Source organism: Chiloscyllium plagiosum, unplaced genomic scaffold (genome assembly GCF_037043375.1).
Source record: "Chiloscyllium plagiosum isolate Xiang-an unplaced genomic scaffold, Cpla_swu_hap1 HiC_scaffold_10, whole genome shotgun sequence".
In the NCBI taxonomy this organism is placed as follows: domain Eukaryota; kingdom Metazoa; phylum Chordata; class Chondrichthyes; order Orectolobiformes; family Hemiscylliidae; genus Chiloscyllium; species Chiloscyllium plagiosum.
Window position 1 is genome coordinate 63,381,738 of NW_028270148.1, and position 27,898 is coordinate 63,409,635.

The 27,898-nt window shown below is 39.0% G+C and overlaps 1 long non-coding RNA gene across 4 annotated transcripts in view; it reads right to left on the reverse strand.

Moving 5' to 3' along the window:
* LOC122553226 (uncharacterized) overlaps nt 1-14,366 on the reverse strand; it is a 60,156-nt gene extending 45,790 nt beyond the window's left edge. For 3 of the 4 annotated variants that reach the window (XR_015758456.1, XR_015758458.1, XR_015758459.1), the window contains exon 1: nt 13,974-14,322. This is a non-coding gene — a long non-coding RNA (uncharacterized LOC122553226). The other variant, XR_015758457.1, reaches the window with a different exon arrangement.
* Between the last annotated feature and the right edge of the window lie 13,532 nt (nt 14,367-27,898).

Genomic DNA, 27,898 nt, shown 5'->3' on the forward strand with positions numbered 1-27,898 from the left:
ATTGCATCCAGGAGAATTTACAACAGTATTATGTGTCCAGTCCAACAAGAAAAGGAGACATTGCCAGACCTGGTTCTTAGAAATGATGTGGGCCAAATCAATCAAGTGAAAGTGCAAGAACATTTGGGGAAAGTGATCATTGTATCATAAGGTGATAGTAGAAAACAATATTGGTCAATCCAGAGAAAGAATAATCCGCTGACAGAAAGCTGGCCTCAGTGTAGCAAGAACAAAGTTGAGTCAGATAGACTGGAAGTGAAGATTGGTGGGGGATAAAAAATAATAGTTGAATATATGTTATATTCAAAGAGGTTTGTAGTGGAGATCCCCAGCTGATATTATTATCTAAGTCCTGGCATGTGGGATTCTGGGGGAGGCAGTTTCAAAGTCTGTGAATGATATGAAACTTGGATAATTATAAACAATGAGCAGGATAATATAAAACTTCAAAACCAAATTGCCAAGTTTATAGATAGCCAATGTGGTTCAGTGCAGAAAAGTTTCAAGTGATGTACTTTGGTCCAAAGAACATGGAAAGACACTTTAAAATAAAGGGGCTATTCTGAAAGGAGTGCAGGAGCATAGAAACCTGGGTGTATATGTGCATGGGTCATTAAAGGTGGCAAGGGCTGTGGAAAAAAACAAAGTATTCTAGACTTCATAACCAGGAGTTTAACTTACAAGAGCAGGGAGATTATGTTAAAGTTATATCAGATATTGGTTAGACCTCAGCTGGAATACTGTGTACAGTTCTGGATGCCACATTTTAGGAAGGATATAATTGCATTGGAGCGAGTACACTGGAGGTTGACAAGACTAGTTCCAGGGATGAGAAACATCAGTTATGAGGTTAGATTGGAAAGGTTGGCACTGTTTATCTTGGAGAGACGAAGACTGAGGAGAGATTTCAGAGACGTTTTTATAATTACGAAGGGTCTGTACAATATAGATTGGGAGAAAATGTCTCTACTCATAAAAGAATCAAGAACCTGAGGTGCAGTTTTAAATGTTTAGCAAATGTGTGGTGAGAAAAGCTTTTTCACACAGAGAGCTGTTTGGATTTAGAATGCACAGCCTAGGTGTGTGGTGATGACAAGCTCATTTGAGGCGTTCAAGGGGTTTTTGGTGATTATTTAAATAGAAACAATTGGCAGAATCTAATAGGGGCCTAGATGTGGCATGACCAGAGCCTTATACTGCCTCAAAGCTATATTTCTGCTTTTGTATTCTAGAGGTCTTGAAATGAATGCTAACATTGCATTTGCCTTCCCAACTACCAATTCAATCTGCATGTTAACCTTAACAGAATCCTGAACTAGCTCCTTCCCAACCACAACCTATCTATCTCAGTCTTAAATACACTCAATTACTTGACCTCCATAGCCTTCCGCGGCAATGAGTTTCACAGATTCACCACCACCTGCCGAAAGAAATTCCTCCATATCTCAGTTCTAAAGGGTCTTCCTTCAAACTGTCGCTGTGCTCTTGTGTTCTAGTCTCTCCGAGTAGTGGAAAAATTTTCTCCACACCCACTCTATGCAGTCCTGACAGTATTCGGTAAGTTTCAATGAGATCTCATTCTTCTAAACTCCATTGAGTACAGACCCAGAGTCCTCAACTGCTCCTCATATGACAAGCCCTTCATCACTGGGATCATTCTTATAAACCTCCTCTAGATCCCCTCCAACGCTAATGCATCCTTCCTTAAATGTGGGACCCAAAACTGCTCACAATATTCAAAGCTTGGTCTGACCAGACACTTATACAACCCCAGCAATACATTTCTGTTCTTGGAGAATGCAATCATTATATTTACCTTCCTAAAATGAACTTGCATGTTTACTTTAAGAGAATCCTGAACTGGGACTCCTAAGTCCCTTTGTGCTTTAGATTTCGGAAGCCTTTCCCCATTTAGAAAATAGTCTATATTTATATGATCACTACCAAACACAGTTCACAAATCATCCTTGAGCAAAATCGTCTATCTTACTCAAGTGATTATTGCCTCAACTTACTATTTTTAGTTGGTGAATAATCTTTCATCTTACTATACATGACTGAATGTGTTGTTTAATGACACAGAAGATAAAATGTGTAATATTATTTCTGTGAAGTTGAACACTAAAATTAAATTTAAGTCTACTGTTTACACTTCTGAAAATAAACTATTGAAATATGCTGTGCCTCTCAATTATGAATAAGGAAAGGGCTGTAATGTATTGAAAATTGCATTGTGTACTTTGTCCACTTTAGGTTACTATACAACAGAAAAGGGAGTCTGGAAAGAGAGTAAAGAAATCCAGTACTTTAGCAGTATCAACAATTCTGCTTCTTACTAAGTTTCCATCCTATAAACTTTGTTATAATACAAAAGTTTGAGATAATAAACACATTTGCCTGAATGCGTCAACAGGAATAGGGGGTTTACTGGGACTGTGAAAATGATCATGTTTAATGATAAACATTTTTGTCCTGGGAGTTTATTCACACACAGCCTGGAGGGGGCAGGGAAGGTGAAGGAGTTTTGCTCATATTTTCCATAATGCAATGTGGTAACTGCTTGAAAAAATAGGTATTATGATTTGGATTTTAACAACTTTCAAGGTGTGCTAGGTGCTTGACTTTATCCAGTACTGCAATCAGGCTTTTGAAAGTTTTAATGAAAACATGATTGTTTATTTTCTGCATGAAAGGAATGCACCTAAAACTCAAAACAGCATAGCTTTTTATGTATAAGGTAGAGAAAGTTAATACATAGAACAATATAATTGATGGATTACAATTGGAATGTTCATATATTCATTTATTTTGATGCAAGTCTCTTCAGATTTCTCTTCTATTGGTTTAAGTGTTTTCATAAATATCTAAGCTGCACATTGAAAGTTTGCTTAAAAATATCTCTGCTGGTTTCTTTTTGTTCTCATATTTAGCCCAGCAGTTCTTTTATAATTGGTTAACATGGAGAGGTTTGGCATCAAAGAAACCGCTGGCATCACAAACATGCTTCTGTTTAAAAATGATAAGCAATGTCTCCGTGAATAGAGGTTCAATTCTTGCTTTGTGCTGTACTGGCTGATCTCAGAACTGGCTAATTGTTGGAGAGAAAAGATATACACTATTGATTCTTAGTATGTAGTGACACCTGGTGGAAAGAGTTTGTCATTGAATGGCCAATAAATGCTGGCCCAGCCAACAACACCCATATCTCATGAATGATTAATAAAAAAGATAGTTAGAACAAAATAGTAAAACCAAAATGTTATGAACATCATGCATGTTTACCATGTTGTAACTTAATATAGTTCACAGTGTCTCCTTTTAATTTGAATGATTCAAGCCATAGCAGACTAACTTTTGTTTAAACAGGTTAAAGACAAAAGAATATTTACAAGAAGAAAGTCCCAGGAAGTCTTTACTGTTTATAGTTGGGGCCCATTGCTTGAATTTCTTGCTGTTAGCACAAACACAAGTCAGATCTACCATTTGTGATGGTTTCTGCAGTTGAAGAGTTAATGTTATCTTGTTTATGCTGACCAGCAGGGCAGATAATCTAGGAGAGAGATAAACGTCCTCGTTCTTCACCAGTTCTATGATTTTGGCAATTTCACATTCCCTGACTTTGCTTCAACAGAACAACATTTGGATTTTGGATATCTTTTCCCTCTGTCCTCTGTCATGCAAAGCTCCCCAACGAGGGATGGTTACATGTGAACATGTGAATTAAAAGCAGGGGACAACCCTTGAGTTCCAGAAGCTTGCTCTGCCATCCAGGCTGACCTGACGATGGATTGAGGATTGGTTAAAAAAAACTGCCTTGTCTCTATCTGACTTGACAGACCTTTTGTTTTTTATTGAAAAGAAAAATGTTTTTGGGTTTTTTTTTACAAATTTACAACATTAATATAAAATAGTGTAACCACTTTACAGTATAATAACAGCATCGATATAAATAAAGAAAACAAACTACTAATCTACTCAACAAACTACCAAAACACAAAGCAAGATATAAGAAAATAAGAACTCTGTATTAAAAAACTACAATACAGTACGTAACTTACAAAAAAAGAAGATAAATAAATAAATAAGCATTCAAAATAAAATTCTATCAATTCATAACAAGAGCTGTATTTATATGGGATTCTTCCTCCCAGGGGCCCCAAAACCAACAAACGTCATCCTCTCGGCTAAACAAGGGCCCTAGATAGTATGGCCGATACATCTGCATTGGTGTAGCTCAAGAAGGACTGCCATGTTCTATAAACAATTCCGTTTTTTAGTGCACCATGTTCGTAAGGAAGTCCAGGGGAAAATGTTCCATAGCTATCCAAGCAAATTCGAAAGTCCTGGAGGATTTTTCTGATACCCAGCTTGCTAAAATGTTTTTCCTCGCGCAAAAGGAAAGGATAGTACCTAGCTTCTTCCCGTATGCATGTAGAGAAGGAAGAATTGGAAGGCCCAAGAGGAGAGACACCAGGTCTAACCCAATCTCCGTTCCCAAAATCTTTGCCAAGGCATTCGCTACACTGTGCCAGTATCTATGGATCTTATGGCATGTCCACAGACAATGAGTGAGGGTACCAACTTCTATATTACATTTAGGGCACACTGGGGACACTCCTGCCTTAAACTTTGCAAGCCGCTCTGGTGCTATATGGACCCTATGAAGTATCTTCAATTGAATAACTTGAGTCCTATTACAGATACACATCTTCTTTGCATTTTCCCAGACATCCTCCCTCATCTCTAAGGAGATTTCCATCCCTCATTCTTGAGTCCAGGTTTTATATAACCGTTCCATGTCCTTCGATACCTTATTACTGATCGAGTGATAGAGTACTGACTGAGGGTGTGCCCATCTTTTTTTGAATGAAGGTCCTTGCTGGGCAACCTGAACTTCTGACGTAACTGTTCGAAGGACATCATGACCTCCCCATCTAATCGATCTTCCAAACAGGAGATACCTCTGGACACCAAACTTTAAATCCAGCATCTATCGAACCTGGCTGAAATCCCAACATTCCCACTATCGGAGTAAAGGGGGAGTTTTTTTTGTAGATTATCCTCACCCTGTCGAATCATCCTCCAAGCTTTGATTGTGTTTAGAACAATCGGGCTTTTACAATGATCCATGACAGTTCTCATCTTACCCATAAATAATAAATTGGTGAGGGGGCATTTTGCTTGGGAAACCTTGGATATCCAGCCAAATTGATTGCGGAACGCGAGAGGCCCAATCAGCCGCATATGATAGCAGCAAGCCTAGTTGGTATTTCCTAAAATCCGAGAAATCTAGACCTCCCCTTTCTTGTGGGAGCTGCAATTTATCTAATTTAATAAGGGGCCATCTATGATTCCAAACAAAGGAACTGAGCAAACCATAAAGCTTACACAATGCCTGTCTCAGCAACATCAAAGGTAGGATTCTCATAGGGTATAATAGGTGAGGGAGAACATTCATCTTGACCAGAGCTATTCTTCCTAACCAGGATATCGGGAGATCTTCCCAGTGTTGAAGGTCCTGCCTTATTTTCTCTAATGGATGCGTATAGTTAGCTTTACATAGCTGACCAAATACCGGGGTGACCTTTTGTTTTTAAACAGTGACCTCACCCCTACCCTGGTTCTCGATTCTTCCACAAGAAGAAATATCCTTTCCATATCAACCCTGTCAAAACACTTCAGGGTCTTCTATGCTTCACCTGTTCAACCGTTCCTCATAAGTCAACCTGCTCATTCCAGGTATATATCTGGTAAACCTTTTCAGAACTGTATCCAATGCAATTATATCTTCATAACTGAGGATACCAACTCTGAACACAGTACTCTAGACGTGGTCTCACCCATGATCTGTGCAACTGAAGCAGAACTTCCACATATTACCTTGTTCCCCTCTTAATAAATTATCACATTTTATCAGCTTTCTTATATGCTGTATCTACATTCTAACTTTTCGATAGCCATGTGCCAGAACATGTAAATCCCTCTACACCTGAGCTCTGCAATTTCTCACCCTTTAGATGATATGCTTCTTGTTATTTTTAATGTCAAAAACGGCAATTTCGCATTTTCCTACATTATACTCCATTTGCTACATCTTTGCCTACTCACTGTCTATATCCTTTTGCAACCTCCTTTTGTCTCTTCACACTTATTTTCCAATCGATCTTTGTGTCATCAGCAAATTTCTCAATCAAACCTTTTCATAAATTGTAAAATGTTGAGTCTCCAGCATTGAAACCTATGCTTTAACATGCATTACTTTGTGAAGTTCTGTACAGTTACATTTCAAAACAGTGATACGTTAAATTTGAGAAGTCAACTGTTCCTCAAAGTAAAAGAAGTCAACTATGCTGAGTCCCTTTTGACGTTCTTCTTGCTGTTTGCTGTTCCTCTCCAAAACTTCAATTCTCACATCTCCACTCTCTTTGCAAACTCCTGGCTTTTCAAGAGTTCTTACATGTCTGGTCATGTTACTTTGCAATCACTCAGAACTTGTTAGCAGTACAGTCAGATCACTTGTCAGATTTTTAAAAAAATATATTATTTTGCCTGCTTAGATTCAAATTATTACTTTACCACAATCTGTATGTTATAATTGCTTTGCCCAGACAAATATTAAAGATGTAAAATCTCACAAATTTGTAGGCATAATGAAAAATGGAGCAAAAGTAGACTAAATGAGAAATAGGCTGTTGAAACAATTTCTAGATTGTGATCTAAATGATGTAATTTATGAATTTTTCAATACCGTTTATTTGCAAGTTTGGATTCTTTTTAGGTTTGCAATATAGGTTTTCTGTGTGTCTGAAGTTAATAATTAATTTCTATGTACTTCTGCATCCATGGTGATTTCTTTTAAAGTAGATTTTGAGGATTCATGTTAGAATTAATGTTTGTTTTTTGGACAGAGCTAATGGATTGTTGTTACTTTAGATTTTTTTTTGACCCAGCGTAACTATAGGTCGATTAGTCTGACCTCAGTCTCTGGTAAGATTTTAGAGTTCATTATTAAGGAACAAATTGCAGAGTACTTGAAAGTGCTTGGTAAAATAGGGCTAAATCAGCATGGCTTCATCAAGGGAGGTTATGCCTGAAAAATCTGTTAGAATTCTTGAAATAATAAACATGTTAGACAAAGGAGAGCCAGTGGGTGTGATCTATTTGGATTTCCAGAAGATCTTTGACAAGGTGCTGCATGGGAGTCTGCTAAAAAAACATTAGAACCCATGGTGTTCAGGGCAAGGTGCTGGGATGGATAAAGAATTGGCTGACTGGCAGAAGGCAAAGAGTGGGGATAAAGGAGTCTTTTTCAGGATGGCAGCAAGTGACAAGTGGAGTTCTGCAGTGATCAGTGCTGAGACCACAGCCACTCATGTTATACATTAACGATCTAGATGACGGAGCTGAGGGCACTGTTGCTATGTTTGCAGATAACACAAAGATAGTTGGAGGGACAAGCAGCGTTGAGGAAATAGAAAGGATGCAGAAAGATGAGGAGAGACAAGGAGAGTGGGAAATGAAGTGGCAGATGGAATACAACGTGGGAAAGTGTAAGATTATGCATTTGGTAGTAAGAACAGTGATGTAGACTATTTTCTAAATGGTGAAAAGCTTTAGAAATTGGAAGGACAAAAAGGCTTGGGAGTTCTAGTTCAGGATTCTCTTAAGGTTAACATACAAGTTCAGTTGGCAGTACGAAAGGCAAATGCAATGATTGTAGTTATTTTGAGAGGCTTGAATACAAGAGCAGAGATGTACTGCTGAGGTATTATAAGGCTCTGGTCAGACTGCATTTGAAATATTGTGAGCAGTTTTGGGCTCTGTATCTAAGGAAGGATGTGCTGCCATTGGAAGGGTTACAAGAATGATGCTGGACCTGGAGGACGTGTCATATGAGGAATGGTTGAGGACTCTAGGTCTGTACTTGATGGAGTTTAGAAGGATGACAGGGGGATCTGATTGAAACCTTACCGTATACTGTGAGGCCTAGATAGAGAGGAACATGGAGAACATATTTCCACTAGTAGGAGAGACTAGGACCGAGGACATAGCTTCAGACTGAAGGGGTAACTCTTTAGAACTGAGGTGAGGAATTTCTTCCACCAGAGGGTGGTGAATCTACAAAACCCATTGCTGCAGAGGGCTGTGGAGGCTAAGGTAATGAGTGTATTTAAGACAGAGATCGGTTCTCCATTGATAAGGGGATCAAGGATTATAGGGAGAAGGCAGAGGTTGAGAAACTATCAGACATAAGTGAATGGCGGAGCAGACTCAATGGACCAAAAGGTCTAATTCTACCCCTTTATCTTATGGTTGTATAACATTGTAAATAACAGGGTGACTAGGTCTGAAAGAGATTTATGCAATTTCTTTTAAGGCTAAGGGAAACACCCTTGAAAAGAGAAACTCTTTTTTTTAATGGTTTGCTTTGTCTTTTGAGCAGCTCTGTAAAGTCCTTGGATGAAAATAGCTGCATAAATCCATGTCCCTGAGAAAGGAATGATATAGTGAACTGGGATAATGTAGAGAGGAGAATTAGTGTTAGTCCCAGACCAGTAATATTGAGATAAAACCCTGAAGAGGTTACTTAAAACTAAATATGTCTTAAACTCAATTGTGTAATAGTTCCAGAAAGAAGTGATGTGATGTTCCAGTTAAACACAACTGACTTAAACTTATTGAAGTGTTAGTGATATGGATTTTGGTGTGAGTATTGTATGAGTGGTGTTTTGGGGTATTATGTAAGATGTGTTTTTGATTACCGAAACAGTGTATGTTTTAAGCACTATACTAAAACTATTTTACCTTCATATTTCAATTTATATAGGAGTGCTTTGTGTTAGTGAATACTTTACCTATGTGTTTAAAACCTATGAATTTGTGTTATAAGTTGATGGTTTGATTTATTCTGCATTTCCTTTGCTAATAAACTTCTGTTTTATTGTTAAAATAAAATCTGCAACATTACATGCTTATGGTTCATGAAAAGACCACTTTGTTAAAATCGAAACAAAACGAATCATGATCTATTAAGCCAGGTTTCAAACTGGGGTCTGACTTATTCAGTAATAACATCAGTGGGGACTGTAACAAAATTTGAAAGCAAACATATTTGAAAATTCAAAGCAGTAGCCATCAATGCCTTTCAAGACTTAACAACATTAAATGGATAAGTGGTGGATAGGATGCTGTGAGATATCAGTGCATAATATTAAATTATTTATTGCAAAGTACAAAAATGACATTCTAGACAATAAATAGTGATGGCAATGTTAGTTTAGATTTTCAAATATGAATGTATCATAACATAGTACCTTTCATGTTGCTTGATTCAAAATAATGATGGGGGAAGTATCCAGTTGATTTAAATCATAAAGCAACAATGCACATGTTAAATTGTTACATTTTGTAGAGATTAGCACTGTTAATTAACCTCACACTGAGTGAAGTGAATACAAATGCTATTCTCTAAAGATGTCAGGCCAAATGAGCATTTATCACAAGTTGGTGCTTATATGGATAACTTAAACACTTAAAAAGTGATGTTTCCTCATACCACCATACAGATTGGATGTGTAAAATTAAACTTCCATGCACCACTTTATTCTAAAGGAATAATTTGGACATTTAGATAAATCTGTAGCTCATACAGATCAAACCACAATTATCTTCTGAAAACTGCTGGTTATATAAATGATAAGAATAAGGGAAGACCTATCAGAAGAAAAATTGTTTCATATAACTCAACATTCTAAGTTTTTCAGGTGAAGTCAGAAATAATATGAACTATTAGTATTTATCCAATATTATTACCGTGAAAAAAATGCAAAGGTAAAAAACAGAGAGGGCAGAAAAAGCTAAATGAAATTGATAAGCAAACAGATATCAAGTCTTAAAGTGAGAGATTAAGAGGAGTGACCAAACGTACAATGAGAGAAATGTGCTTTGGAAGATTTCTAAATTTAAGGAGGAGGGGTAGAGAAGTTTCAATGAATAGGAAAACCATGATTGCAGACTGTGCCACCAAGGGTATTGTAAAGGGATGGGGTTAGGCATATGATTGCTGAAAGGAAATTGATGAGATAACATAGGCTGAGCTCACTCAAGGTTGAGGGCCTAAAGTTGAGCATTTCAGATTTAATGTGATTGTGAGTCTCAGAGCCAGTATGGGCCAATAAAGAAGTGAGGAGGAGTGGAGATTTGGCAAGTGGTATTTTGTACAGATGGGATATGGGTTGTTAAATTTAGGCACAGCTGGAGTTTATGACAGGAAAGCAACATAACATCATTAAAGTTGCTGGTTTGGAATTTCTAGTGCCCTTCTTTCTGGTATGAAGGCAGTGGAGTAGAAACAGGACTGAACATTGCCTTAAGATGCAGGGTCCATCCCAGATTTCAAATAGAAGGCCATTTATATACCTCTGATAGGCTGCTAGAGCTTCAAGGGCCATTAACAGCATTCATTCCAATTTGAAGTGGTTGTAAAACCAATTTTTAAAAAAGGCTCCAGATCCCAATGGGAAATTGGTAATCTCTTCCATGATTAGTTATTCAATTTTACTAAAGGTTTTAAGCCTTCCGAATGCTTTAAAGGATTTCTGCCTGGTCTCAACTGTTATTCAGGAGTTTAGGATAGTTCAAGACCAGTAGCTGAATGGATAAATGTGAATCAATGCCTTTCTGAAATAATGTGCAATACTACTTTTACTAATTTATATTTCTAACTTTTCCCAATTCCAATGAAGAGTCAAGGTCTGAAACATAAATGGTTTCTTTCCCCATAGATGCGGCCAAACTGTTGTGTATTTCCAACATGTTCTTTTTAAGATTTCCAGCACATGTACTATTTTGATTTTGTGTTCGTGTTTAATTCACTGTCAGTTAGCTTTCAGGAAAGCCCGCTCTGAAGCGATTTTGCTTTCTTCCCTGATGGGTTTTCCTTTGGACTCTTCCACCATATTTATCTTCTTTATTTCTTTTTTATTTCTTGCCTTTGATCTACCAAAACTCACTTTCATTGCCATATTTTCTTCTTGAATAACTATTCCCAGTTCCAAATACTCCCTAGCATGTTCCAAATGAAATTTTACTCTCTTTTCTAGATCCAGTCACTAATACATATTGATTCTATCTACCATATTTACTGACTCAATTTCTCTCTCTACAGATACTGACAGATTTGTTGAGTAATATCAATATTTTCTTACTAAATATGAGACACAAAAAAAACACTTAATTGTATTATTAACCAGGATATCCAGGTTCTGAACACACACACACACACACTCATTATTCTGTTGTACAGATAGTAAGCTTAATGAACAATTGCTGAGGTTGATTTTTGATTTCAAAACATTTTTAATATTTTGTTTCTCTTTGTAGGACATTATGCTACACCTGTTTTCACACTGGCCTGATGGGTTCCATCAATGTTCTGCTTGAATAACATCTTTATATTTGAGGAGCATTTTTACCAACCAACCAGCTGTGAATAATTTCATGTACATGGACCAAGGATCTCAAGTTACCTCATTTACCTGTCACATTTGAATTATTTCAATTACTCTCTGATAGAGACCCCTGACTGATGAAGGTGGTAAATGTAGATGCTGCCTATTGCAATAAATTGCAATCACATTTGGTGCACAAGTGCATTTATTTTATGTTGTCTCAATTCCCACAGGCCATACTGTCACAATCCCCTCGGCCATTGTCTCAAACGTTAGAAGTCTTTTTTTTCTGAACAAAACCCCATGTTCTATTAAAGATTTGCAGTTTGTCAGTGGAATAACTGTACACTCATTCAGCATCATTACTGCACCCATTCTCTGAAATAAATTTGTCTCCTGCCCCTTTCTTCAGTCCTCCATTTTATGTACATTTTAAATTTTTGTATGAACGTTACATTTGAATCAGTTTCCATCAGCTTTTCAAACAATACAATCTGGATCATAACAGTTTGCTGAGGAAATAAACATTTAATCTTTCCCAGGGTTTTTTTTTGCCATTTGTTTTAAACATGTCCCTTAAGGTGATGATCCCACTGCCAGTGGAAATAGTTTATTTGTATTGACTCTATTTGAATCCTTCAACATTTTTACCTTCTCTCTTAAAACTTCCCTAAAATTTAGTTGCTCTCAGGGGAAAAATCTCAGTTTCTCTAGTTTCCCTACATGATCAAGTCCGCTCATCCTTGGTTTTATTCCATTAAATGGCCTTTTCACCCTTTCTGAAGTGAAGTACGAAGAACTAAAATTTCAGACCCTTTAGCTAATGTTTAAACTATGATTTATAAAAGCTTGCCATAACTTCCTTGATTATATACATACCTCTAATTATAACGCCAATGATCCAGATGCTTTGTACCAATTCTATCAAGCTACCTTGCCACCTTCACAGAATGTGAAAGCCCAGGCTTTTCCATTTCTGCATCTCCTTCAAAATGTTACAATTTAATTTATATCACCTCTTGTTACTTTTACTTCCAACTGCAAAATTTCAACATCCCTCTGCATTTACTTTCAACTTGGGCCTGCTGATTTCACCTGTCTGATCTGAAGAATGCTAAATTCCTTCAGAATTGTACTTCATACACCCAAATCTAAACTATTTTTAAAAAAATTCACTCTTGGATGTGGGCATCACTGTATGGGTCAGCATTAGTTGATTTTTGACAGAATTGAATGGCTTGAGAGGCTATTTCAGAGAACAGTTAACAGACAACCACACTGCTGCGGTCTGGAGTCACACGTCAGCCAGATTAGGTAAGGATTGCCATTTCCTTCCTTAAACTACATTCATCAGCAGATGTGTCATGTGACTTCTTAAATGCTCTTAATTTCAGTTCATTTGAATTCCACCATCTGTTGTGGTGGGGTTTGAACCCAGGTCCTCAGAACATGAGCTGGATTCCTAGATTATTAGCTGATTGACAATATTGCTAGGCCATTGCCTCCCCCAACATATACATTGTACATTAAAAAGAGGAACCTGAAACAGTTGTTCATCTCTCTGTTAACTATCTTTTAGCCAATGTCATTTCCATACAGCCTTTGTTCCTTTAATTTCATGGGCTTCAATTTTATTAACAAGCCTATTGTATGGCACTTTATAAGTCCATTTGCACAAAATTAGCTGCACTGTCTTCATCAGTCTGCTCCAGTATTTTATTGAAATAGTCAATCTGGCTCAACAAATATGCAGTCTATTTTTTATATTTTTCCAAGTGACAATTCATTCTGTCTCAGAGCATTGTTTTTCTGGAAGCTTCTCCACCACGGACTGGCCAATAATTACTTGGTCTACCTTGCTGTGTTTTTGATGATGAATTTTTTTATTAAAGCTATAGTACATGTTTCTCTAGGTCTCAGATACAGTATTTATCAGAATTTGTTTGTTACTTAGTTTGGTACAATAGCAAATTGCTGTACCAACAACTTATGCTGTGCCTAGAAACTAAAACACCATAGCATGTAATTCTAAAATTAATGAAATAATATTTCTCCTTCAGAAATCTCCACAGCAGTATTTATTATCAAATTGCTTTACTGTCTGAGTAATTTATCCACATTCTTCCCATGAACTGGATCTAAATGGCAAAAGGAGATGCTGTATGATTAAACTTGAGTTTTTTTTTTATAGATACCACTAAAGCTATTACAGTGATTTAAATTTGAACTATATTACCATGCAATTGACTACAATTCTATTGGGTTCAGATAAAATTGCTGACCTTTTCAATGTTCATTTTGCCACATCTTGCTAAGCAATCAATGCAAGCCTCATCATTTTTAAAGTTTTATGGCGTTGATCCCATAAAGTCACAAATACGGGCGACTGGCCTCTTGTTACGGTTAAATTCTACTTCATTAGCTGCACTGTAATAGCATACGTTCAATCGAGTTAATAAAAATCTTTAGAAACTGTGAGTAGATGCATGCTATTTTCAAACTGTTAATACAGCAGTAGCTTACCTCTCAAAACAAATTAGCTCTTGGTGCCACTCACATCTTCAATCAAGAACGTCATTTGTATTAAAAAAGAATACACAAGGCTTTGGGTTACTTTACACATGTCGTGTTTGCCCTCAGATGGTACTAGCACCAGTCTCACTTCTTCAGTTCACTGTAGTCGAGGTTTCAGGGCCATGCAGTCTCAATATCTGCCCATTGCAAGGTCAGTACCTCCTTTTAACCTGACATTCCCTTCCTGTCTCACTTTATTGGTCCAATAAATTAGAAAAGTCTGTTTTAATGGCTTCACTTCTTAATTTGGCTGCTTAACTGAATTTTAAAAATAGAACAATATTAAATTTCAGGGCTCTTCCTAACCTCTTAAAAAGCAGATAATGATCCAATCAGTGTCTTAGTCCATTGCACGGTAATTTGTATTACCATTTAGCCCAGAGACTCCACTTTGACGTCGGATAGATTCTTGCAACTTTTATTATCAGAACTGAAATACACTATGATTTACCCAGCTGTTTTCTTTCCCAACGGTGAGTGGCTTATGCATAGTGTCTCTCTTGTGTTCCATAGAATTGTAATCTTCAAGGCCCCCGTTTGATGTCCAAATTTCCCAGCTTAGAACCAGCTGTTATTTTCAATGTTAATTATAGATTGGACAAACATTTTCCTTATCTAACGTTAAAAACAAAGCCAACTAATTCAAAATATGCCCAGATTAGATTGATTACCCACAACCTCCAGCATGTAAAACACACACATACACACACACACACACACAGTCATGTACTTTGGTGCACATTGGAAAAGGAAAAGTGTTCTATCTACAGTTTGTTTTCCAACTATTTTCTCCAGTTGCCCTCTGAATTATATCTTTAATCGGTACAATTTGAAATAGAAGTGATTCCATTAACCCGTGGTTTATGTATCTTTCCTGTAAAATTTCAGAACAGCCTTTCTCAAAGGAATGTAGCCTCCTAGTAGACAGGGAGCAGGTGAAGCAGGGGCTTGATCTGTTTCAGCTTTGGACAATGTCATTTTTAAACACAAGGAAGTTGAAGCACAATTTTGTGGTAAGGTTTACATATGTTCAGCCTGTAATGCTAAATAACTGAACATTATAACAATATGAATGTTCAAATTTAAAGCAGCAGAAATTAGGAATAACTGCACATTTAGCGGCTTAAGAGAAATCTCAGCAACCACCAGCAAAGATGTCCAGCATTTCCCTTGCACACATCCTGTCTGATCAACACCGTTATTTCTCATTTATATGGTCTGTGATGGTGTCTTGTTCAAGTGCAGGTATTGATTTTTGGTGCCAAAATGTAACATGTTCTGAGAGTAAACAATACTCAGGGCATACGAATTGCACTGTGAAGGGAGAAGGTGACACATTAAGGTCCATCCAATAATCTTGCACTCTGTGGTTGTATTTGTTCACTTAGACCATGGCTCCCTGCTAGCTTACCAAGTCTCTTTCCAACTATTTCTTGTTGGAATTTTGTTTTTCAGTCTCTTGCACATCTTTTTCAGATATAGTTTGACATTGTTTATCATGATGACAGTTCACCTTCTTGTTATTGCTCTTATAGTTGCACAGATCCTCGGGGACTTATTTGTATTAATACATTAATGCTGAGGTCTGTTTGGTGTTTGTCAGCTAGAATGTATAAATTATTTGCTCTTGCAAGAAAGACATGATTTACAATTTTTTTTTTGCTGTCCATTTAAAATATCACAGCAATACAACTTGTTGTGCATTTTGGGTATGTAGCAGCATTGGAAAGAAAAAGTGAATATTGCTTTAGGATACACAATATATTTGTAAGGAGTAATCATTCAGAAACACTGGAAATTCTGTGAAGTACAGAAAAATATTAATGCCCAGGGCAGTAATTAAGCTAGATGCAATTTTGAGATTACACAGGACACATGAATTGATAATCTCCAGTGTTAGGAGACAGTGAGGTCTGCAGACGCTGGAGATCAGAGCTAAGAGTGTGTTGCTGGAAAAGCACAGCAGGTCAGGCAGCATCCCAGTCCTGACCAGTGTTGTGCTGAGATTACAGAACAGCCAGTCAAGCTGATTGATTGACAGCTCTTGGAGGTGGGATATGCTTCTTAGTGAGGACTACAAGAGCTACCCCAGCCAATTAACACTCTCCCAAGCACTAATTAGCTGAGCAGCTGCTGCAATCAATAGGATTGCATTCTCCATTGACTATGGGGAGGCAGATCACAAACGTCATGACCTGAATAATCCTATTCATTCTGATTTGTAGTGATTGTAATAATGTCACTAAATGGACCTCATAGAATATGAATTCTCTGATTGGGGCTGTTAACCTGGTCCAATCAGGGAGTCCTGGCTCATAGATAGAAGCAAAAGAGTTGCCTGCCCCTCTTCCGCGGTTACGTTAGGTCCCGGGAGAGGTGGGCGCCGCAGGGATTGGAGTCTTTCACTGTGTCTCACACCTGCACACACACAACATGGGTGCTGGGGAAAAAATAAGCACTACCGCACTTAGGTGGTAGTGTGGGGGTTAAATTTAAAAAAAAAGAAAAAAGAAAAAATATATATAGCTAGGAGATAAAAAAAACAAAAAAAAAATATATAAACAGGAGATTGCTCTCTACGCGGGAGTCCCCCCCCTTTCTCTCGGGGATCTGGGGTGGAGGGTGCTGCATGCAGCAGTCTCCTGCAACCGCAGATTGCGGTGGTTCACGGACTCCCAGCTCAACTGCTTGTTCTGTGGCGCTGTGGAGTCCGTGGACCATGTATATATTGGGTGTGGGTGTTTGCACTCCCTTTTTGATTTTCTGAAAAACCTCCTCCTCTGCTTTTGGTTGCACTTCAGTCCCACGCTCCTGATCCCGGTACGGAGGAAGGAGGGCAGGTCTGAAGACCTCCTCGTGGGTCTGCTCTGGGCCTGGCCAAACTGGCCATCAACAGGTCGAGGCAGCGGGCCGTGGAGGGGGTCGTTAGGGCCGACTGCCTGCCCCTCTTCCGCGGTTACGTTAGGGCCCGGGTGTCCTTGGAGAAGGAGCATGCAGTGTCGACCAACACCCTGGAGTTGTTCAGGGAGAGGTGGGCGCCGCAGGGATTGGAGTGCATTATTTCCCCCTCCAACTCTATTTTGATTTAGTCCCTACCCTCCCCTTCACTGTTTTGATCACACAGCACTGCCCTTTGATGTGAAGGGCAGTGTTTGTCACTGGCCACCCGGGTGTTTTCCTATCTTCCTGGTGGTGGAATTTGAATAAAGATTCGTGCACTTTGTGTCTTTCACTGTGTCTCACACGTATACACACACACCATTGTTGCTGGGGAAAAAATAAGCACTACCCAGAGAAAAAAGAAAGAAGAAAAAAGGAAACAGAAGAGTCAGAGGTTCTGTTCTCCTTAAGTAGGTTCAGCAGGGGTTTGTGGACCATTATTATGACAAACTTACAACTGTAAAGGTATTGGAACTTCCTGACTCTGAATATGACCACCAAATCTTCTTTCTCCGTCTGCACATAATTTTGCTCTGCAGTAGCCATTGTCCTGGACGCGTACTCTATTGGCTGTTCCTCTCCATTGGGCTATCAATTAGCTAATACTACCCCAATGCTGCATGGGGAGGTGTGTCAATATCAGATCTCATTTAGGATGATAGTGTGTGAACACCTTAGAGGTTGACAGCTGCTTCTTCACATCCCTGAAAGCTATGGCTTGGCTACTCAACCATTTCTCAGGCTAATCCTTTTTAAGAGTTAATGCAAAGGTGACAGGATGGAGACCAGCTTATGTATGAATTTTCCTTATTAATTTACCAGCTCAAGGAAAGACCTAAAGTTCTAGTGCAGACGTGAGATTCAGGGTAATTTGATTGCGCTCACTTTATCTTCCAGCAGGTGTAACCCGTTGTTGACTCTGTCGCACAAGTAGGTCACTTAGGGTGCCTGAAACACACATTTTTCCCTTCTAATGCTTACAAGTGTCTGGGAGAATCAGCTAAGGACTATGTCAAAGTTCTCTAAGTGCTCCTTATTGGTCTTCTTTGTTATTAGCACATCATCTAGATAAATGATGACCGGGGGTAGACTTTGTACAATGTTCTCTGTTGTCCACTGAAAAATTTCACAAGCTGATGATACCCCAAATGGCGCTCATTTTTATTGGTACAAACTCTTAGGGGTATTGATTGTAGCATATTTCTGGTAATCCTCAAATAACTGCATGCCTCTTTGCTAAGGGCAGCACCCCTGCTAGCTTTGCTTTTAAACAAGGGATTGGGTATTTATCTAGCTGCAAAAAGCACTTTGCTGTCTGTTTAAAACACCCACAAAAGTGAACCAAACCATCAGGCTTCACAATTGATATAACTGGTGTTGCCCATTCTGCAAACTGGATTGGGTTGATAATTCCTTCCCTTTTTAGGTTTCTGATTTCTGTCTCTACTTTTTCCCATAAGGTGAATGACACTGGGCAGACCTTGCAAAATCATGAAATTGCTTCCTGCAATTCAATATGCAAGATGGTCAAGGTTCTCTTGATAGTCCCGAGACCTTCCTGAAAACTTCCAGGTATTTAATTAGGACTTCATTCAGGCAGTCATTCTCTAACTGAAAAACACGGAGCCAATCTAGGTGAATCTTTCTCAACCAATTTTGCCTCATCAAGCCTGTGTCGAGCCTTTTCCTACAATCAGTGGTAACTGAACCAGCTGCTTCTCATAAAAGACCAGAAGCAAAGGCGTACCCTTCATTTGTAAAGCTTCCCTGGTATAGGTTCTCAGTTTGGCTGAGGTCTTACGCAAACTGCACGGTTGGAGTCCAGAGATAATTTTTTAAAAGACCGCTTCTGTGATCACTAAAATGGCTGTGAAGGTATCGACCTCCATTAGAACTGGGTGACCATTTAACCAGATGTTTATTTTGATTGGTCCTAATTTGGATGTTGCTAGGCAATTTAACTGATCCAAACCAGACGTAGGTGGACTTTCCAGGATGTGCACTCTCTTCGATACTGGCCTATGAATTCTCGTACTCAATTTAGACCTTGTGGGACTCTTTTGCTGCCTCGAGTCCGCATATCAGCAGCAACTACAATGGCTTGCTGGGCTGGATCCTGAAGAATGTTTTAACCCTTTGGCCAAGGCTTGGCTTTGTTTTGGGATTTTGATGTGGGCTGACCTAGAGTCCCTCTGTTCAGGATATGCCCTGACTGATGCTAAGTAACTGCCTTCATTCAAATGGTGTTTCCCAAGTTGAGTTAGACTGGTGAGGGTGTCCACTTGCATTGAAGTACCCTGCAAACTCTCAAATGGTGCGGGAGCAGAACATGCCCAGGCCCTTGATTACTTTCTGACTGTTACGGAACCCTTGCATGCTCCCTTGCCATCAAGCATTGAAGAAACTTTAGAATCTGAGATGAACACAGCAGATGTCGCTGCCTCAACGCCTTTGCTGCCAGAAGAGGAGAATCAATTTCTTTCGAGATGGTCCCGATGCAAGAGGCAAGCTATTGTGTGTTACGCGCAACCCATATCAGTGGCAGAGTTACAAAAGCAAAAAAACCAGCCTATGTCCTCGTTCTCTGGGGTGGAGCGATATAGTGATTGTTACAAAGTTAGTCTGATTAAGAAAAAAGCCCCTATCAGGGAGCCATGGCTGACAGAGAATAACAGGAGTGTCAGAGGTTCTGTTCATTCTAAGCACTGGATCAGCGTCAAGGACTCTGCACAGGTTAATAAAGGGTGACTTGGTGATGAGGTTATTGGCCTCTGTGGAGTTATTTCATGGCTATTTGCCTGGATCTGAAAATATTCAAATAACAAGTGGATAATGAAACTTCACTCATTGTTTTTCCTGACTTCACCTGACGAAGGAGCAGCACTCCGAAGGCTTGTGATTTCAAATAAACCGTTTGGATTATAACCTTACTTCTGACTTTGTCCACCCCAGTCCAACACCGGCACTTCAATGTGGATATTGTCACAAATGAAATCAGGCAGAATAATGTACCGAATGCAACACAAAGCAGATGTTATTTTCTTGGCAGGGGTTATTCAGGTTTTCCACCCTGTCACCTGAAATACATATTGGGGCTTATATCACCATTGGTCACAGCAGTCCCGAAGTCAATCTGTCCAAGGAGCATTAATTAGCTGGAGATGGGACTTCATTATTCAGGACAGAATCTAATGGGCCTCTGTAATCCCAATCGAGCCAATAATATCAGTGGAACAACATTTGGTTCTCAGACCATTTGTCTTGAAATCCAGGACTTGATGGATGTGATGCCTCCATTGTGCCTGGGGCTTGAGCCGAAAAATCTGACAGGGATAATCCCTACCTCAGAATGCTTCCCACCTGCCTCACACTTGAAGCCAGGAGGGAAGCAGCCCTTGGCCATTTAACAGCCTCAATTCCCTACTCCTGTCAGATTGGAACAGGGAGAGGTTTTGGGAAAACCACAGTGGGGCGTTTGCAGGCCCCAGCCTGCAAACACATTGATGGGGAAGTGTAATCTCACTTCCAAGAACATTTGCAGACATAGAGTTAAGTAGAACAGATTAATCTGTCCAGAATGCCTCGGACCAGAGAGAATCACATACCTAAAAACAATACTGTTTTTGTTCACACATTGACTAAAATGGAAGATAATCAAAACTGAATCATAGCAAGTCCATTTGACTTTCTGTGTCTGTGCTGTTCTTTGCTTCAGGGGCCATATTTAGTCCCACATTTCAACTATTTTTGTGTAACCTTGTAAGTTCCTCTTGTCAAATGTCCATTGAAACTTATTCATAGGATAAGCATCCATGGCCTTTTCAGGACATTCCAGATCCCTGATAATTCTTTGAGTTGAAAGAAATCTGTTCTCATTTTCAGTAGTTCTTTTCTAGTAGTTTTGACTCTCTTCTAGGGAAGATACCTCTCCAGAGACCTCCTCTGAGAGTGATGCAAATATCTCACTAGCTCTACCTATGAACTTTGTTTGGATCAACAAAACCCAGTGGTCACTGGCCACTTCATTTGTTCAGCCACTTTCTCAAATAAAATGATTGAGGCTTCTAGATCCTTGCATTTATCAATGCTTGGACATGTTTAAACAGAACCCCACTAGGCCTTCGGCTATGAAGGATTTGCTCATCATCACTACTCTCCTCACAAAGCCTGCCTTCTACCTTCATCTCCATCCATTTAAATCAACTTTCCTCTCCAATTTCCAACTTCTGACATGCAAACTCTCTCTTTTCTGCTTTTCTTTTCTCTCTTTCTTCTGCTGGGGCCTCCCTCTCCTTTTTCCTCTGCTTTTGATTGTAATTCAAACTGCTTCATTTCCTTATTCATGTTCTAACTGCTTCATCTGCAATTGAATTTTAGCCATTTCCGAAGATTCCAATGGCATCTCCAATTATTTTAAACATTGAGCTATTGTTCCAATTGCTTCTCCTTTTCTTGCAGCCACAGGCAACTTCAACTCCAGCTTGTCTGCCAATTCCAACAGCTTTGCCTTGCTCACTTTTGTATAATTCCCAAAGTCACTTCTTCTACACCCAGAAAACTCTTAGCGACTGACAGAGCCATTATTACACCCTGTTTAAACCAACCAAATTCAACACCTGAAACAAAAGACACCAACACACACCATTCCCCACCTTTGAATCTAACAATCCTGAATCCAATTTTGAATCATAAATTTTGATCCCGACATAGACTCCAATTTGTTATGGATCAGACCAGACTCTCCTTAAATATTTTAACAAGGTAGCCTAAACCCTAATTTTTTCTTATTTTAAAGGTAGATGTGAAGTGTGGTGTTCCAGTTGTGATGTGACTGATCAAACTACTCGATGTTAAGCAAAACACAATTTATTTAAACACTATAGTTAAAATACAAACAAAAGAACAAGGAATTTAGAATGACTTAACTATTGGAAACTTTAACAAAATAATAGATACAGTAGCTATTGCTAATTAACTGTTCAATATAGTAACATCCCATAAACACACCCCTTGGCAAAAATGGTAAATTTAGACACAGATTCTTACATGCGATTTTCCAATCCAGGAGGAAAAAGCATCAAGAGAAAGTTCAGAGAGAATAGCAGCTAGGAATCCTTCCCTAAAGCTTCCAACTCTTTTTAGACTCCAAAGGCTTCTGATGCTACTGAAAGAACCAAAACTCAGAAATCTGGATTGGTGACAGCTGGCCACACCCATTCAGGCTGCTGCTTTTGTTCCAACTTCTAAAAGAAAACAAGGCCTCATAAGCTGCTCACTTAAGTTCAGTTCAGTAGCCAGTTCATTTTCTCTGCCTTATAACCTCACTTCAAAAAAATCTTTTAAAATGAGAACATCATCACAGTATGGTAATCTTGAATAGGCTGATAATGAAATAAAATTATCAATTGTTGAAGTTGTCTCTAGTCTAGTGAAACAAAATTCAAATATATAGAATGCTATCAGAACTGTTGCATCTAGCAAAATTAGAGTTGGCGTTAACTCCAGTGATGATTATTTTTGATGTGCAAAAGAACTATCATTGAAGCATCAACAACAATAATCTCCCAGACAGAGCTGCGACTTGTCCAAACAATGTTTCCAGTGTTTCCCCACAATAAACAGAGTATCCTGCTGCAGGGAAATAGTGCAAAATCCGTAGTAAACCTAACAACTTTGCTCATGTCTATTCTTCATTAGCATTGAGGCAGCTGAATGTGAAAATAACTTCCGTGCTGTCCTTTAGACATAGCAAACAGCCATGTGTGACGTTGGCCATAGGCTGCCCAGATATAGATGCTCACATAGATTCAGGTGCATGTTAATGAATTTGGAGCTAAAACATAAAGGAACTTCAGGATTGCCCCATTCTCTTAAAATCTAGGGATAAGTAAACTTTTTCATATAACATAATAAAACACTGAAAATTCTCAATCTTAGAGTAATAGAGTCATTGAGATGTACAGCATGGAAACAGACCCCTCGGTCCAACCTATCCATGCCGACAGATATCCCAACCCAATCTAGTCCCACCTGCCAGCACCTGGTCCATATCCCTCCAAACTCTTCCTATTCATATACTCATCCAAATGCCTTTTAAATGTTGCGATGGTACCAGCCCCCACCACTTCCTCTGGCAGCTCATTCCATACACGTACCACCCTCTGAATGAAAAAGTTGCCCCTTAGGTCTCTTTTATATCTTTCCCCTCTCACCCTAAACCTATGCCCTCTAGTTCTGGACTCCCCAACCCCAGGGAAAAGACTTTGTCTATTTATCCTATCCATGCCCCTCCGACGCTCCAGGGAAAACAGCCCTAGCCTGTTCAGCCTCTCCCCTGGCAACATCCTTGTAAATCTTTTCTGAACCCTTTCAAGTTTCACAACATCTTTCCAATAGGAAGGAGACCAGAATTGCATGCAATATTCCAACAGTGGCCTAACCAATGTCCTATACAGCTGCAACATGACCTCCCAACTCCTGTACTCAATACTCTGACCAATAAAGGAAAGCATACCAAATGCCTTCTTCACTATCCTATCTTGTTGAAATGCAAGTCACATTCAAAGACACAAGAACTTCCTCTGGCAGCTCATTCCATGTGACTTGCTTATCAATTTCTACACAACCACATAAATGCCCATGATTGTGGTTATGTACAAAATATCCACCCATATCATTCTCAAGAAAGCATGTTATTCACTTCATCGTTATTGGCAATCTGAAAGGTGTTCCAAACAAGCTGCATTTAGAGTCCAATATGCCCCCAATTGTGCATCACTAACAATGGATACTGTTTCATGTTAGGGAGCAAATGAAAAGAAATTTCAACCTCCACTTGATCTTGACGTTATTTGAAAGTTAGCAATGGAAGTTGGGACTCAGCTATACAAGTTGCCAAGAAACCCAAAAGTGAGAACCAAAATGGAACAGTGTTGACATGCAGTAATGGTAACTGATTGGAAAGGTACAGTGTAGGATCAATACTGACACACAGTGACTTTACTTCCTACTAAATAATACATAGCTATAATTTTTCTTAAAATAAATGATAATCAAAGTACTGAGGATCGGGGTATAATTTTATCTTGAGGTGGAAGTGATCACAAGAAACTACAGCAAGTGTAAATAATTGGCCCCTCAATGTGTTCTGTCATTTAAAAATGTGATGGTTGATCTCATTTCCTCATAACCTTTGGCCTTTTTGTTGTATGAATGTCTGTGATGTGGAGGTTGGACTGAGAGGATAAAGTCAGAAGTCACATGACACCAGATGAAAGTCTAACAAGTTTATTTGAAATCACAACCTTTCAGAGCGCGTTTCCTTCGTCACTTCACTTGTATGAATATCTGGTTAACACAGTCTTGAAAATATTCAATAATCTACCCTCCACTGCTCTCTTCCTAGGCTATTGATTGAGGGTGGAATCAAACCTGGGTTCCTGGTGTTGTGAGGCAGCAATGCTATTGATTAGTTTCATTCTATTAAAGTTATAGTATTAATAACTAAATTGTTAATTTTTGTTATAAACCTGATGTCTGATATATTTTATTCTTAAAGTCTAGCTAGGAACCATTGGGGCAATTTTGAGTGTCATTGAATGTTTTCCATTTATTATAGTATGAATTTGGAGATAGGGAGGCTGATTGATTTGGCTTGCTGTTCCCATGTCATGACATTGTGGACTCCTAACGGTCCTCAGTGAAATGGAAATTCTTAACAAATAGATTTATTTAATCAGCTTTATAGATATGGAACATCAACCAGGCAACAGTCTCCTGGAAATGCAATGAAATTGTAATTATGTTGAGTGAATACAACATGTTGGAGGTACACACTCTCCTGACAGTTCACTTTAATTGTGTCTTGCTGTTGGCATTTTGTTATACATGTAAAAGGACACCCAGATCTCTCTTTACGATAGCATTTTGCAATTTTTCTCCATTTAAATAACATTCTGTTTTTCCTTTCTTCTCTTTATTTGTATTCTTTTAACTTGTGGTACTTGGATGGGTTGGGCTTGATAGTAGCCACTAAACAGAGGAAAAAAGTTCCATGGGAAGGCAAGATCTCAATGGTGAATGAGCAATGGGCAATTGCATCACTGTCCAGCCAGCTAGAACACAGCAGAGTTCTGTACCCAGTTAAAGAAGCTAAAGGCATCTATGTTGCATAGATGTAATTGGAAAAGAGATAGAAGTATTATCATTCCCATTTCCCTATTCCATCAAGGAAACACAAACTGAAAAAAAAACTGATTTTCTTTTAACAATTTTTGCTCACCTTTAAGCGCTTAACCTATTTTAATGACAGGAATTCAAAGGAATTAAGAAGTAAATGCAGATATTTCCATTGTATATAGCATGTTTAAATGTCAAAACAATGTTTAGGAATCATCAACCTTCCATCAAAATTTCAAATAGTTTACATTTATTTATTTAACATGTGTGAAGTTAACAATGTTGAGTTATGCACTGAAGTCCTGGGAAGGGCCATTCAAGTTGGTTATGAGTTAGTTGGGGAAGGACTAGTGTTGAGGGGGGGTGGTGATGGGGGAACTGAGGACGGATGGAGACAAAGAGATATGTAATTGGTGAATGATCAAGATTCCTGGTACATTCCTGTTCTTTCTACTCCATACGACATAACTTCCTGAAATTGGCAGCAGTAGGGAGCACTTTAGGTTCTCTGGCAGGGTAGACCTGACACATTCACTGCTCATCACAGGCTAAATTATTGCTGGGGTCCTTTAATAGGTTTCAGGTCTCTAACATGTAGATTTAAAGGATTTAATATCTGTTGTAAAATAAGGTCCACATAAATGTAGACCAAATCTTGCTCAGGTCAGTGACTGATATCAAGTAGAGACAGTTGGGTCGGTAAATTGTTTTGAGTCCATTTAATGAGCAAACAATGTCAACATTTGATCATTTCTGCCCCAGTAAATTCTTTACCAATTGCTTAACATTCTGACCATATGGTGAAGTACATTTTGTAAATTTATGGACTAGATATCTGATGCAGCTGTGAAATATTGTGACACGATAATTTTTCCGATATGTTTCTGAATCAATGAAATACTTATGAAGTGTGGTCATTGTCATTAAGTAGACAAATGCAACAGTTAATTTGTGCAAACAAGCAGGGTCTGGAAGAACACAACAAGCAAGGCAGCATCAGGAGGTGGAGATGTCAACGTTTCTGGGCATAACCCTCCTTCAGGAGGGGTTGGGGTAAGGGAGCCACAGATAAAGAGAGGGAATGGAGCGGTTATGGGTGGGAAGATGGGCGGACTGGTGAGGTAGTGATAGGTGAACACAGGTAGAGGGCACAGACTTGTTTGTTGATGGGAGGAATGAACCTGGTTGGTAGCTGGAAGGAAGGCTCGTTCAGAGGAATGGACTGGAGGAGGCTGCCTCTCCTCCATCGTAGTTTACTGAATACAGTGTTCCTGATGTGGCCTTTTCTACATTGGTGAAATCAAATGTAAACTAAGGGAATGTTTCACCGAGCATCTCAGCTGTGCCTGTAAGCACCGACCTGATCTCCTGGTCACAGCCCATATCAATTCCCCATCCCACTCCCTCTCCGACATGTCCATCCTTGGCCTCCTCCATTTCCACTGCGAATCTGACCACAAATTGGAGGAACACCATCTCATCTTCTGCCTGGACAGCCTGCAGCCTATAGGACTCAACATTGAGTTCTCCACTTTAAAAAACATCCCTTCCCATCCCCCACTCCCTTTCCAGCCCCTCTCCCTCCCTTCCCTTCCTCTGACAAACCTTTCCAGCTACCAAACGGATTCATTCCTCTTATTGACCAACCTGGGGCTGTGCTCTCTACCTGTGTTCACCTATCATTACCATACTATTCCGCCCCTCTCCCCATCCATAAACCTTCCCCCCAATTTTTATCTGCATCTCCCTCTACCTCTACCCTCAGTCCTGAAGAAGAGTTATACCCGAAACGTTGAACTTCTTCACCTCCTGATACTGCCTGGCTTTCTGTGTTCTTCCAGCCTCCTGTTGTCTACTTTGGATTCCAGCGTCTGCAATTCTTTTTATCTCTAAATTAACTTGTGCAAGCAAGGTCCAACTCCATATGCTCCATGACGCCTCCATGTTCCAATATCCACCACCATTAATATCTATCCCATGTGCCTATACCATTTTCATGCCCCAATACTCCCATGTATCTACATACCCTCATATCCCTTGCTACCACTATGGCCTCCATACACCTTATCCTTCCCCTATGTCCCTGAAGCCAAGTTAAAAGCCATTCACATAGTGAAAACTATGACCAGAGAACAGCAGATCCAAGTTAATGATGTTGTGAAAATAAAAGGATTTCATATTAACACAAATAGCATCTAAACATTGGCTGTACTTTGATATCTGTTGAACAAAATACCCAAACCCCAATATCATGTCTTGGCCTCTCAAATTGTTACAAACCATAACTATATTGAAGAGTGGTAGTTCCAGTTGAGATGTGTTTATAATATTTACCAATTAACTAGCATTGCTAAAACTGTTGACCACATTGATAATTATGGGAAAATGTTATGTGTAAATTGGCTGCTTCATCACTGCATTGTGTTAGTATCTATACTTCAAAAGTACTTTCTTGACTTTAAAGGATTGCGAAAGATGCTATATAAATGTAAATCTCTCTTGCTGTCTGCTTCTAGAGCACCAGTGCACTGTGCAGTTTTATCCAAACTGTCTGACCACTTGGATTAGACACTGGAGAGCTGGATGGATGCACACATTTCAGCATAAAACTACTGCCTGCAGAAGAGTGAAGAGTATTGGAGAAAACTTGAAGAAGAAAGGGTACTAAAATTGTAAGCATAAATGATTTGGGCATTCAGGAAAATTTTGTTCAGAATTTTAATGTGCATAGAACCATAGAGATGGAAGCCAGTAAA